This window comes from Capra hircus, chromosome 6 (assembly GCF_001704415.2).
Source record: "Capra hircus breed San Clemente chromosome 6, ASM170441v1, whole genome shotgun sequence".
In the NCBI taxonomy this organism is placed as follows: domain Eukaryota; kingdom Metazoa; phylum Chordata; class Mammalia; order Artiodactyla; family Bovidae; genus Capra; species Capra hircus.
Genome location: NC_030813.1, coordinates 89,355,053 through 89,370,942, shown reverse-complemented (window position 1 = coordinate 89,370,942; position 15,890 = coordinate 89,355,053).

Below are 15,890 nucleotides of genomic sequence, written 5' to 3'. Positions count from 1 at the left end.
CTTAATTAAATTCAACTGCATAATTATTTTATGATTAATGAGTGTTTTTATTTTCCAAATGACATTTATTTGTTATTCATACAGAAAAGCAGGAAACCATTCAAATGATAAAAAGTCCCAGTTTTCCTCTGATCACAACACACTTCTCTCTCTTCTTTCAGCTCTTAAGTACGATCCTTTAAGTTTTATTTGTTTCCTATTTCTACCACCTTCAAAATAGTTGTTTTTTATTCCTCTGTCTTAGCATCTCTTCCTATTGATACTAGATTATCAAACTCCCTTTAGCCCTCTTGTTTTCCTGTAAACTCTAGTATAATTTTTTGACTACATTACTATGTGGTAGTAGTATATTCTCCCTTAAAGAGCTGTTTCTATTTTTTCTTATTCCTCTTATGTCCTCTTTATTATAAGCCCCGTATGAAAAAGAGCTCTGTCTCATCTCTGTATTCTAAAAAACTTGCACCATGAATTTTTAAATTGTAGTTGCCCACTATATCTAGATTTTAATTAATTAAAGATTATTTATGAGGCTTTTTAGGGCTTCCTTGTAGCTCAGCTGGTAAAAAAAAATCTGCCTATAATGTGGGAGACCTGGGTTCAATCCCTGGGTTGGGAAGATCCCCTGGAGAAGGGAAAAGCTACCCACTCCAGTATTCTGACCTGGATAATTCCATGGTGTGTATAGTCCTTGGGGTCACAAAGAGTTGGACATAACTGAGTGACTTTCATGAGGCTTTTATGACTTATATCCCAAACATACTAAGAACTCTTAAAACTCATCAATAAGAAAACAAGTAACCCAATTCAAAAAATGGGCAAAGAAAAAAAATCTGTACAGACATTCTAATATAGAAGATACAGAGATGACCAATAACCATAAGAAAAGATGCTCCACGTGATATATCATTGTCATTGTCATTCCTGTTGTTGTTCAGTCGCTAGGTGATGTCTGACTTTTTGTGACGTCATAGACTGCAGCACACCAGGCTTCCCTGTCCTTCGCCATCTCCCAGAGTTTGCTCAAACTCATGTCCATTTGAGTCCGTGATGCCATCCATTGCAAATTAAAACAACAATGAATACCACTATACACCTCTTAGAATGGCTAAAACTCAAAACACTGGCAAAGATAAGGAACAGGAGGAACTCTCATTCATTGGTGGTGGGAATGCAAAATGATACGGCACTTTGGATTACAGTTTGCTAGTTCCTTACAAGGCTAAACATAGACTTACCATATTATCCAGCCGTCACACTCTGGGGTATTCACCCAACTGACTGAAAAACCTATGTCTTAAAAAGAAAAAACACTTGAATGTTTATAGCAGTTTTATCTCTACATGCCAGAAATGGAAACAAACAAGAAAGCTTTAATAGGCAAGCGCATAAATAAGCTGATGAATCCATTTGATAGAATACTATTCAGTGATAGAAAGAATGAACCACACAAGGACATGGATGCATTTGACATCCATGTTGCCAAGTGAAAGAAGTCACTCTGAAATAATACTGTATTATTTCTATTTTCATGACATTCTGGAAGAGGAAAAATAAACAGTAAAAAGAGCGGTGTTTGCCAGGGGCTTTCTGTGGGGAAGGTGAGTGGTTTCAATAGGTGAAATACAGGGGATGTTTTAGGGTGGCGAAACATGCTACGTGGTGCTGTAGCATGCTGACACATGTCACAACACGGGTGAAACTTGAAGACACTATGATAAGTGAAATAAGGCAGTCACAAAAGGGCAAAAATGATATGATTCCACTTATACAAGGTATCTAGATTAATCGAGTTCATAGAGACAGAAAGGAAATGGCATCTCCAGGGACTGGATGAAATGGTGAGTTGCTGTTTCATTGGTACAAAGCTTCAGTTTGGGCCGATAAAAACATTGTGGAGTTGGATAGAGGTGATAGTTTCACAATAATGTGAATGTACCAATGCAACTGAACTTTACAAAAATGGTTACACTGGTAAATTTTATGTTATGTACACTGTGCACACACACAAAATTTTTCTAACTTTTTGTTCTAAAAAAGTTAGTGAAAACTTTGCAGGTAAAATAAGACCTTATTATAAGTATTTAAGAACTAATACTTCAAATATCATGTAGTTCTTGCCTTAAGTAGAATAGCAGGTAAAGCACCTAGCATACTGCCTGGTATAAGGTGGAGTTTAATAAATGATTAAGCTGCATGATTATGGCTATCTAGTGTATGGAGTTTTGAAGTATGTTGTTGCTGTAAGTGTGATCATATGGAGTTTGATGGCTGTATGGGGTGGGTATATATAAAGCTCTAATCTCTTTTGGTGCCCGTTGGGTCCACCCATTTCTCAAACAGAGAACTGTAAATGAGTGGGAAATAATTTTGTGGACTACTGACTGGGACTCTGTCTCTTCAGTTTGACAATGCAAGGTCAAAGTGCCTCAGGAAGAATCCTAGAGATTAGGCCACAGGTTATACCCAGCCTTCACCTAGAGACAGATCTACTGTAGGGAGTAAGAAGTTCAAGCAAGGGTGTCTATGGAGTTAAATAAAACTTTATGAACTAATGTGTTTCTGGAACATTATTTCCTATGTGTACTTTTTCTTTGTTCTATTTGATAACTTTTAAAAATGTGTCAGTAGATCTCAATTATATTAAGGAAAACACAAAAATAGGGGTTTTCCATGTAGAGATCTAACATAAAAGGAAGTTCCATGAACTGAGGAAGCCAGCTTGACAGCACTGGTGGGAGTCAGTGTGAGAAGGACGCAGTAAGGGAAACTCAGGAAGACAGGGTCAGGCACTTGGAATCAGATAAACCTCTCTTTACTCTTTGATTCCTAACATCTGGCCAAAGAGGTTCTGTGCTTTGTTTTAAGAGAGGCAATAGGGCTTCCTACGTGTCTCAATGGTAAAAGAATCTGCCTACCAAAGCAGGAGATGTGGGTTTCATCCCTGGGTTGGGAAGATCCCATACAGTAGAAAATGACACCTCAGCCAGTATTCCTGCTTGAAAAATTTAATGGGCAGAGGAGCCTGGCCAGCTATAGTCCAAGGAGTTGCAAAGAGTCAAGCATAGTTATGCATGCTCACAATGTTTCCTTTTGTTGTTCAGTCACTCAGTCATGTCCAGCTCCTTGCAACCCCATGGACTACAGCACACCAGGATTCCGTGTCCTTCACCATCTCCCAGAGCTTGTTCAAAGTCATGTCCATTGAGATGGTGATGCCATCCAACCATCTCATCCTGTCATCCCCTTCTCCTCCTGCCTTCAAACCTCTCCTGCATCAAAGTCTTTTCCAATGAGTCAGCTCTTCCCATCGAGTGGCCAAAGTATTGGAGCTTCAGCTTCTTCATCAGTCCTTCCAATGAATATTCCCCTGAATATTTCCTTTAGGAGTGACTGGTTTGATCTCCTTGCAGTCCAAGGGACTCTCAAGAGTCTTCTTCAGCACCACAGTTCGAAAGCATCAATTCTTTGGTTCTCAGCTTTTTTTATTGTCCAATTCTCACATCTGTATATGACTACTGGAAAAACCATAGTTGTGACTATACATATAGGTTTACATACCTTCCTGGACAAAGTAGTGTTGCTGCTTTTTAATATACTGCCTAGGTTTGTCATCGCTTTTCTTTCAATGTTTCCTCACATAATACTTTATCTTTGAAAGAGGAAAGTTTTCGAAATGCTCTGGCCTGATGTTTAAACTTTTTTTTAATGTATTTATTTGTTTGGCTGCATCGGGTCTTAGTTGTGGCACACAGGATCTTTGTTGCATCACATGGGCCTTTCTTTGTGATGTGTGGACTCAACTGTGCCTGCTTCAGTAGTTGTGGTGTCCAGGCTTGCTTGTCTCGGAGCATGTGAGATCTTGATCTCGGACCAAGACCTTGATCTCTTGATCTCGGACCAAGGATCAAACCTGCATGCCCTGCATTGCAAGGTGGGTTCTTAACCACTGGACCACCAGGGAAGTCCCCTGATGTTTACATTTTTGGATTCATATATTTCAAAGAGAAGTAGAAACTCAAATGAAAAAACACTATGCTGTGCCTCTTACAGGCTTTGCCAAGCCAAATTTGCTTGTAGTACGATTTCATTCCACACCATACACACACAACAAAAGCTTCTTGAAAATGATTATCTAAGGGAGTATGACAACTCAGTATCTTGATTTCATAGAAGGAAGTCAAACTGAAAATTCAAGAATAAAAGAGAAATCTCAGTAAGAAATCTCTCAGTTTCTTCTCTTTTTGTGAAATTCTCTGGAATGGCTTCTGATATTCCAACTCCTCTGCTTTGATTTAGCATTTGAAAGGCCGTACTACTTCTAGCACACCAATTTCATTTATTTGTTCTGAATGTTTGATCATCTGAATCTATTTTGAACTGATCATCTTAAGCTATGAGACAAATATACACAAAACAAGAGATAAACTGAAATGAGCATTTTTTAAGTGAGCAATCTATTCTGGAAATTCTGAAGTGAATATTTTTGGCTAGAAGCTCTCTTATAGGAATTGCAAAGAGCAGATTTATTCTCAAAAAATGGTAGATTGTTTGGTAGGCTTCTTGTTTTCCTTTTACACGCGTGTAAAAAGTCAATTTGTTGAAGTGTGAATGTTTTCCAACAGTTACAGAAAGAATTCAAAAGACTTGTGGCTTTTTAAAAAATCAGTGTAGAAGTGATTTCACCAAAAAGGCAGCCTAGGACACCCCAGCCTCCCTCCCACAAAATTAAAAATTCAGCAGCTAGTCACAAATTAAAACAGCTCTGGGGGAGCCCTGGAGTCCGTTTAAGAAACTTCGACAAACGCAGTGGAACAAACAAGAAGGAAGACAGTTTTGCTTTGCCTGCTTTTCCCCATCTCTCAAGCTGGCTCAGGGCCAAGAGGGACCTCCCCAGTTAAAAAATTTCCCCTCACCAGGAAAGCACAGTGAGCAACCAGCTTCTCCAGCTTTTGGGGCTTGGCACAAAAGTCCCACTTCCGTCTTACTCCACCCAGACTGTTAATGCTGAGACATATAGAGACGGCTAGGAACAGGAAGAAAAGCAGAGGCTGCCAGTAGCAGCCCACAGAGGGAACAATCATAGTTCACAGTGACCTGCTTTGCAGACAAACCCAGCGTCATTTACCGCTGGGAAAAAACCAATGGCCAGAAGAACTGCTGTAGACCTCCTGCCGAACTTACCAGCATTTGCAGCACAAGTATTTGTGTTCACTGGTGCCAGTCACCTAAGGCCCTTCCTGCTCTCTCCCTACTGCCCCTACTGGAACCCAGAAACCACACTGGCAGCCAACCCAGTCCTCTGAATCTGTGAGAATGGAAGACACCAGCTTAGAACCCCGTAACTGACCTTCTTCATGGTGCATGTACATCTATGCTCTTGTACACCACTGGCCTGACACCTACCATCAGATTCCACTGCCATGTGCCTGCCTGGGGAGAGACTGTAGTGCCATGAGAGACCATGTCAACAGCTAGGGTCCCCGAGCTGTTTGGGGGCCTGGATCAAGCCCTATCTTCTGTCTCTGGGCAGCATCACTGTGCTCATCATCAGCCAGCAACTTCACCTGTGCACGTGCATGCCCTTAGCTTGACCTTCATCGTTGGTTTTCATGCCATAAACCCATGGTGAAACCCAGTAGCCGTGGTACTGCTTACTGACAGCCAGGGTCCCTACATCTGTCAGTCTACCCGCAGTTGGCCTGGGCCATTTCTGCACGCTCCGGTTCCCACCACTGCATATGTGTTTGCAACCACTCCCTATCACCACAGAGGCATCTGTAGCACACCACTGGCTCCAGCCACTACTGCTGCCTACTCTGGTCCCTGTATGTGATTGAAGTTCAATTGTTATCAACATAAAATAAACTACTATTTATAAGATGCTTTATGTAGTACTTTGATAAAATAAGAATTTACTCTATGTAAAAGCAGATTTTTAAATGGATTTAAAAAAGAGATAAACCACTACAATATTGTAAACTAATTATCCTTCAATTAAAGTAAATTAATTAATTTTTTAAAAAAGATAGAAGGGAATCAATGCACATACCACTATGGAAATTACCAATCCAGAAAGGAACACAGCAAGAGAGAAATAAAGGAACAAGGAACCTATAAAACAATCAGAAAGCAATTAATATAATGAGATTAGTAAGTTTTGAGCTGTCAATAATTACTTTAAATGTAAACAAATTATAATTCTTAAATCAAAAGACATAAGTGTGGCTAGATGGATCAAAACAAAGACAGTTGCACGCTGCCTACAGGAAATTCACTTCAGTTTTAAGGACACACACAGACTTAAAGTAAGGGGATAGAAAAAAATATTTCATTCAAGTGGAGCCCTAAAGAGAGCAGGAATAGCCATACTTATATCAGACAAAATAAACTTTAAGCCTAAAATAGCAATAAAAGACAAAGAAGCTCATTGTATTGATATGATGACAAAGCACTCAGTTCATCAAGAAAGTATAACAATTGTAAATATATATATACCCCAGCATCAGAACACCTAAATATATTAAGCAAATTCTAAGAAATCTGAAGGGGGAAATAGACAAAAATATAGTAATATTGTGAACTTTAATACCACACTTTTAACAATCGATAAGTCATCCAGACAGAAAATCAACAGAGAAACATTGGATTTGGACTATACTTTAGGCCAATTGAGCCAAACAGATATAAATATAGAACATTTTATCGAATAGAACATACATTCTTTTCAAAGTCATGCAGAACATCCACCAAGAGAGATCATATTGATGAGTCACAAGTCTTAGAAATTGTAAGAAGGTTGAAATCATACCAAGTAAGTTTTCCAACCACAATGGTACAAAACTAGAAATCAGTAACAGGAAGAAATCTGGGAAATATACAACTACGTCCTCATAGTTGTATAAAAGTGTGTTAAACAACACACTTTTGAGTAAACAATGGTTCAAAGTAGAAATAAAAGGAAAAATCTAAATATATCTTGAATCAAATGAAAATGAAATACCACATGTCAAAACAAAGGGGGAAAATCCTTGGACGTTTGTCTTGACAATGATTATTTTTAATATGGTACCAAAAGCACAAGAAAAAAAGCAAAAACAAATAAATGGGACTACATCACAAAAAACCAAAGTAGTCTACTAAAGGAGAGAAAATATTTGCAAATCATGCATCTGATAAGAGGCTAACATCTAAAATATAGAAAGAACTCAACAATAGCAACAAAATAATCATTTTTTTAAAAATGGCAAAGGACCTGAATAGACATTTTTTCCAAAGAAGACATACTAAAGGCCAACAGGTACATGAAAAGGTTCTCAACACCATTAACCATCAGGGGAATGCAAATCAAAATGAGGATGAAATATCACCTTATACCGATTAATGTGGTTATCATAAAAAACACAAGAGATAACAAATATTGGCAAGAATCTGGAGAAAAGGAAGCTCTTCAAAAAATTAAAAATAAAGCTACTATATTATCCAACAATCCTATTTCTGAGTATATATCCAAAGGAAATAAAAATAGGATCTTTAAGAGGTACCTGCACTTCCATGTTCATTTCAGGACTATTCACAATAGCCAAAATATGGAAACAACCTAAAGTTGTTTCATTCATTCAGGATGAATGAATAAAGAAGATGTGGAACATATATAAAAGAATATTATTTAGCCATGACAATTGCCATTTACAACAACATGGATAAAACTTGAGAGCATTATGGTAAGTGAAATAAATCAGGTAGAGAAGTACAAACACTGTGTAATATCATTTCTATGTGAAACCTTAAAAAGCCAAAGAAACAGAATAGAGTGGTAATTACCAAGACCTGGGATGGGGAAAATGGGAAGATGTTGATTAAAGGTACAAATTTCTAGTTATAAGGCAAATAATTTCTGGGGATCTGGTATACAGTATGGTGACTATAGTTAGTAATACTGTATTATACACTTGAGGGGGCTTTCCAGGTGGCTCAGTGGTAATGAATTTCCCTGCCAGTGCAGGAGAAACAGGTCCCACCCCTGGGTCGGGAAGATCCTCAGCAGAAGGAAATGGCAATCGAGAAGGAAATAGTATTCTTGCCTGGGAAATCCTAGACAAAGGAGCCTGGCTGGCTACATTCCATGGGGTCACAAAAGAGTCGGAAATGACTTAGAGACTAAACAGTAAGAACATTATACACTTGAAAATTGCTGAAAGTGTAGATCTTCAATATTCTTATCACAAGAAATGGTCATTATGCTGAAGGATGGCTGTGTTAGCTAAAGCTATGGTGGTGATCATTTTGTAATATATAAGTATATCAAGTCAACATATTTTACACCTTAAATGTTTTATGTCAATTATATCTCAATAAAGCTGGAAAAAAATGGAAGTCAATGTACTAGAGTTCAATGAGTTATGGACAGAAGATCAAATGATTTGGGTTCAAGTCTCTGCTCTGCCACTAATGTGTAATCTTGGGTAAATTATATTACTAAGACCTTTGATCTTAGCTCTTAGCTTTTATGCCTGGAATAAAAAGAATAAGTTCACTCAAGATCACCATGATATAGAACTGAGACAGAATTTAAACTCAGAAAGTCTAATTCCTAGGAATGAGTTCTTAACCTTCAGACCAACTGATTTTCTGCAGATGCTAAAGTAACTCCATAAATTACCTTTTTTTCAATAAATGGTGCTGGAACAACTGAATGTCCACATGGAATAAAATGAATATTGTTTTTTGCTTCACACCAAACACAAAAATTAACATAAAATGTCGTATACCTAAACATAAAAGCTAAAATTATCCAATTTCTAGAAGAAAACACAAAATAAATTTTTCAGACTTTGGATTAGGCAAAGGTGTTTAAGGCAAGATTATAAAAGTACTAATACGAACTTTTGAAAAAATTGTTCAATTTGACCCTATTGAAATTCGAATCTGCTGCTTTTCAAACACTTCTAAGAAAATGAAAATTTAAGACATAAACAGGGAGAAAGCATTTGTGTTGCATTTATCTGGTAAGATCCATAATTGAAATCTTTAAAAACTCATACAGCTCAACAATAAGATCATTTAATAACAAAAAGGGACAATTTTTGAACAAGTACTTCATAGAAGAAAGTATATAATTGGTCAATAAGCACGTGAAAAACACACTCAGGATCATTAGTGGCTAGATGGGTTGATAGCTTTATCAAAACTCATCAAAAACTACACTTTATAAGGATGCTTTTTACTGTGTGTAAGATAGTTTGGATTTATCTGCTTTTTCATATCCTTATTCAAATGGTACATCAGTATGACAACTTACAGGATTTGTTAAAAATGGGAAATAGTGTCATCTTCACTTCAAAATGACAGGTCTTAAGTATGGAGAAGAAGCCAACACCCTTTTGGAGCCATGAGTATTCCTCAGACTCCATCTGTTGCTCGGATTGGAATTTCAACAGATTACAGACAAACTCCTACAGGAGAAGCTGAGCACCCTCAGCTGATTCATTTACTAGGTCATCCATAAATTGTGGGGCAATTTCTACCACTTTGCTTCATCATCTGAGGCTCAGATGACTCCAAGTCTATCTGAAATTTTTATTTCAGGGAGGGAGGCTCAACAAATGGTATGAAAATTTCAAAAGTGACTAATACAGACCCCTCTCTTCTAAAAACCATAATTTGAGTGAAATAATTTTTAAAAGTTCTTAAACTTGTCATGTTTTAAAGATAAATAACATGGTTTATAAGCAAGAAGCTAAAAAAGAAAATAAAGACAAATTTTAAAATACTGACTGTACATTATTTTTTGAGTTTTTATAGAAAATATATTCTTTTTTTTTAATAAATTTGTTTTTAATTGGAGGATAATTGCTTTACAACATTACATCAGTTTCTGCCCTACATCAACATAAATCAACTATGGGTATACATATATCCCCTCCCTCTTGAACCTCCCTCCCATCCCATCCCACCCCTCTAGGCTATCACAAAGCACAGATTAAATAAAGATGCATTATTAAAATAAAATTTTATAAGTTTAAAATATAGGGAAAAAAAAATCATCATTTATGATGTTTTACCACGTGAAGTTAAATACTATTCAGGAGCAAAAGTTTTATTTGTTTTGACTCAACATGTATCGTTCTTGGTGTTTAGTCACTAGGTCTGTTTGACTCTTTTGTGAAGCCATGGACTGTAGCCTGCCAGACTCCTCCATGGGATTTCCCAGACAAGAGTACTGCAGTGGGTTACCATTTCCTTCTCCAAGGCATCTTCCTGACACAGGGATTGAGTCTGCATCTCTTGCTTGGCAGGTGGATTTTTACCACTGAGCTCCTGTGAAGCTGATATTCAAAAAGCAAAAGTAGTATGCTTTTAATGTTTCTCTAGTGATTTAAAAGCAGCCCACTCCAGTACTCTCGCCTGGAGCATCCCAGGGACGGGGGAGCCTGGGGGGCTGCCGTCTATGGGGTCGCACAGAGTCAGACACGACTGAAGCAACTTAGCAGTGATTTAAAACAAACTGATAACCACACTCATATTTCTAAATTTTTATTTTTCAGTGATTTACTAGTTAACAAAATCAACTACATTCCATTTCTAAAGGCTTTGTGAAAAAATATATGAAAATGAAAAATAATTTTCAGGAGCATTTCTTCAATCACAAGTACTTCAAATAATACAAATTAGATATTATTTTTATGTCTGCAAAATCATACTTCTCATGTTTGTTTAACGTAACTATCATGATAAATATGGAGGAAACTTTATTCAATCTCATTAAAAGTATAAGACATTGTACAGATCATAAGATTTTACAGATGGAAAAAAAGCCTTGGTTTTCCATCCCAAGTGCACACTTGGACACACTTCTGCCTTTAAGAAAATTTCCGTTTTATAAAATATAAATTTATTGTATAAGCCAAAAAGCTTATGTTAGCATGCACTGTACCATCAAAAATAGCAACCTGGCTGACTTCCTTTGTCTTATAAACAATGAGATAGCCACTCAGAGTAAAAGTGTGAAAGCACTTTTGAAAAACTTGGGAACAAGTAAAAGCAGTATGTGAAAATAATTATTAATCGCAGGAGAGCATCACACACACTCTCAGAATGTTTCCATTCTGGTCCAAGCGTTAGCTGGGACAGGGCTAGTTTCAAGGCCAACATTGGGGATGACATGAAGGATCACAGACTTGGTGACCTGTATGGCATTTCACCAGAAGCTGTGTTAGCATAAAAATGCTTTGGCTTTTCTCTTCAGCTGTGCCAGAGAAAATAATTTCCTCTGAGAATCTCTAGCTTAGAATCTAGGTTAATGGAAGGTTTTTTTCTAAACCAGCCAAATTTTCTTTTTCAGAATGAAACCACAGAAGTAAATATGGTTTGAGGTTAACTAAATCCCATAATGAGGAAGAAGGAAGTTTGGCAAATAAAAGCTCAAAGGGATTTTTGATGAAAGAATTAATTAAATTCCCTTCTTTTTCCCCACTAAGAGAAAGAAATTCCACAAGCATATTAAGCCTTCACACATTCAATTCTAAAATCTTTAAAAATGAAAGTAAAAAAAATAAACGTGTAACCATTAACTAATCACTTCTGAAATTAAGCAATATTAACATATTATATTAGCTTTAAACCTTTTTTTTTTTTTAACTTTATTTTACTTCACAATACTGCGTCGGTTTTGCCATACATCAACATGAACCCACCACGGATGTACATGAGTTCCCAATCCTGAACCCCCCCCCCGCCACCTCCCTCCACATACCATCTCTCTGGGTATTCCCAGTGCACCAGCCCCTAGCTTTAGACCTTTTTTAATGTAAAAAATGATATAGGTACCAAAATCCTACTGGGTAATCCTTTTTCCCTTTCGCTGCCAAACTCCTATAATAGTGTCATTCTCATTAATGCTCTGAACTAATGAAATAAAATTCCTATGTTAAGGCAAGACAAGAAAAACTTAACATAAATTTTTTTCTCTGCCCATTTCAGTCTCCTCCCTCCTCTCTAGTGTGCGTTATTCATCTGGTTTATGCATTAACCAGACCTCCCCAGTAGCAAAAATACCTGCTCAGCCACAAATTTCCACTTTTCTTCTTCTGGCACCAGCCATGGAACTCCTTTAGAAGATAACATTTCTTTCTCAGTTTTACAAAGGGTCACAATGACCTACCACTCGCCTTCTATGCTCAAACCTCTTTGGTGAACTTTGGTGAACAATGCCAATATATCATTTCCTTTAAAGATAGTGGTTGGTGCAAAACAGACTGGTCAGACGGGAAGTTCTTAGTGTTAATACTTATGACCTTATTAATATTACTAGCTTTACTGTTAGTATTCTGCCTATTTTATAAGATTAATGCTTCTTGCATTATCAAAATTTGTGACTAAGCCTCATATAAAATTAATGTTAATTTGTTGTTATTTAGATGCTAAGTCATGTCTGACTCTTATGACCCCATGGACTGTAGCCCACCAGGCTCCTCCTTCTTGTCCATGGGATTTCCCAGGCAAGAATACTGGAGTGGGTTGCCATTTCATTCTCCATAATGTTGATTAGGTGACTTGAAATGATTGATCAAATATATAGTCCTGTAAGGGTCTTTTCTGGTAGCTCATCTGGCAAAGAATCTGCCTGCAATGCAGGAGACCCGAGTTAGATTCCTGGGTTGGGAAGTTTTCCTGGAGAAGGAAGGGATAGGCTGCTGCTGCTGCTGCTGCTGCTGCTGCGTCACTTCAGTCGTGTCCGACTCTGTGCGACTCCATAGACGGCAGCCCACCAGGCTCCCCCGTCCCTGGGATTGTCCAGGCAAGAACACTGGAGTGGGTTGCCATTTCCTCCTCCAATGCATGAAAGTGAAAATGGAAAGTGAAGTCGCTCAGTCATGTCCGACTCCTAGCGACCCCATGGACTGCAGCCTACCAGGCTCCTCCGTCCATGGGATTTTCCAGGCAAGAGTACTGGAGTGGGGTGCCATTGCCTTCTCCGAAGGGATAGGCTACTCACTCGGTATTCTTGGGCTACCCTGGTGGTTCAGATGGTAAAGAATCCACCTGCAATGCAGGAGACTGGGATTGGGAAGATCCCCTGGAGAAGGGCATGGCAACCCACTCTAGTATTCTTGCTTGGAGAATCCCCATGGACAGAGGAACCTGGTGGGCTACAGTTCATGGGGTCACAAAGAGTCGGACATGACTAAGCAACTAAACACAGCACAACACAGCACTGAGATAGATGATAGTAATAGTGAAACTCTAGATATGGGAAGAAGCAACAAGAGGGGGCCTTTTCCTGGACCATAATAGACTAGGAAGACAGGCAGTCCAGAGAATTTTGGCTATAGTTAACAGGGCTTAGTGCAATAATAGCACACTGGGTCACTATTAACGAAATCTTTGCCTGACCTGGGGATGAGCATTCCAGCACTGTGAGACAAATTTGGCACAAAATGCTTCCCAAACCTCGGTTGAAATGAAAACCAGAAAAGAGGGTTGTAAAATAAATAATATTGCCCACCCTCCAATTCTCTAAGAAGCAAGTCACTAACCACTGTGGTCACTGACCTACAGTAATCCTGAAAGCAATTCATGGTGAAGATCAATATGAGGCACTTAGTGTTCTAGGAAAACTGGCAGAACAGGACCTCAGACAGATATTTTCAGAAACAAGTATCCTGCATCTTTCCATACTAAAACTAAAACACTATAACTATTAGCTAAGATGTTCCTTGCAAATGGTAGTAACTTTCTACCAAGATATGAGCTTGATTGCATACACACCTTCATCAAAATCACATAAATAATAGCCACCCCTCTTATGTTTTCAGAACAGTCATCAGAGTTTTCTGAAAGATTGTCTCTGGATTAAAATCCTAAGGTTGGCTTCTGTAAAATTTTCCATTTCTATTTTAGATTGGCTATTGATTAAATTTTCTTCAACAGAACCTTTCCTGTAATGCATATTTCTAAATAATAGATGCAATACCATTATTTGGAGCCTTAACATTTACATGAAAGGCATTGTACTGAACATATCAGTTTTTTAATTCAAAAGTCTGTTTTAATCCAAATTAATCCAAGTATTTAATAGAGGGAGTAGTTACTCTGTATAATGGCACTGTTTACTATTGAGGGACAGTAGTTGTCTCCACGTTTTACTAATACGAGCAGTGTTTTAGGAGCATTCTCATACATCATTTCTCATGTACATGGCTGAGAATTTCCTTAAGGCAGAAAGAAATGATAATACATATCTTCAGTTTCAACCCAGTATTGCCAAAGTGATTTCCAAGATGATTCTGTACATTTACACTCCCTTCAGTGAGGGGTTTAGTTGTGTCTGACTCTTTGCAACCCCATGAACTATAGCCTGCCAGGCTCCTCTGTCCTTGGAATTCTCCAGGCAAGAATACTGGAGTGAGTAGCCGTTCTCTTCTCCAGAGGACCTTCCCAATGCAGGGATCAAACCCAGGTCTCCCACATTGCAGACGGATTCTTTTACCATCTGAGCCACCAGGGAAGTCCACACTCTGTTCAGCCATTTCCAAGTTCTCAGTTCCCCACATCCTCACCAAAAGTCAGTGTTGCCAGTTTTACCAATTTGGGACCCACCTGATGGATATGAAATACTATCTCATTGTAGTTTAAATTTGCTTTTCTTTGATAACTAATGAAACTAAATATCTGCTAAGTTTCTGTGAATTACCTATTCACGTTCTCTTATTTTTCTAATGAATTGCTTGTCTTTGTCTTATTGATATATAGCATTTGTTCTATATTCCAGATAGCAATTGCAGAAGAATGAAACTTTTATTGAGACCATTTGCAAGCACTAGTTTCATTTTAACTTCAAGTGAATCTTAGTAGAAAAATTTTACAATTTATTTCACTTCTAATTCTCAAGACTTACTCCTCAATATTATACACGTTTATTTACCTATTCTAAAACACCTTGAAATATAGATGGCAGAAATGCTAAGTTAGACCCTTTCCTAGGAGAGGCAGATCTTTGACAGGTGACTTTGACTCTAAGATTCTGCAAAGACCTTACCAAATTTCCTTTGCCCAACACTACAGTCCAAAATGCCTCCATCAAACATACCTGCATTCCCCAAGTCACCCTGGATCAGACCTGCACATGGTGTGATGACCCTCCCCGTCTCCTTCAGCTCACTCCGTTTTCTCTCAAATGCATTTAGCCTAACACATTTCTTTCATATCTAACCCTGACTGCATCTGCTTCTCAGAGGATCTGAAATAATGCACACATTTATGAGCACATCTTCAGCTGTAGCCCACATTGCTATCTCTGAATTAAGACACTGTTCATCATCCCTTCCACATACAGTAACCCTCAATTCTATTGCCTAGGTCCACATTCCACAGTGAACTCTCTTCCCTTTTAATTCCCTTATTCTATACTTCCTCACAGAATGTTTACTCATTATTGTTTAAAGATTTTTTTCATTGAGGTGTAACATATGTACCAAAAAGTGCACATATTTATTACTAAGTTTAAACTGAACTAGCTCCCGGATTAAGACACAGAAGGTTACCAGTACAGAGTCTTCTTTCATGTTCCCTTCTAATTACATCCTGTGTCTCAAGGGGTATTGTAATTCTGACTTCTAAAAACGCACATTGCTTTTTGCCTATTTTTATTCTCCATATAAGTGCAATTGTTTAGTATATAGGTTACTGTGTCTGGTTTTTATAACTCAACAAAAAATATGGCTGTAAGATTCATCTATATTTTTGTGTATAATTGTAGATAGTTTATTTTCAATGCACTAACACTGTAGAATATGTGAAAATATCATAACTGACATGTATTTTATGGCTATAGACTTATCAATAATTTCCAATTTAGCACCGTTACAAATAGTATTGCTGTGAACATACTA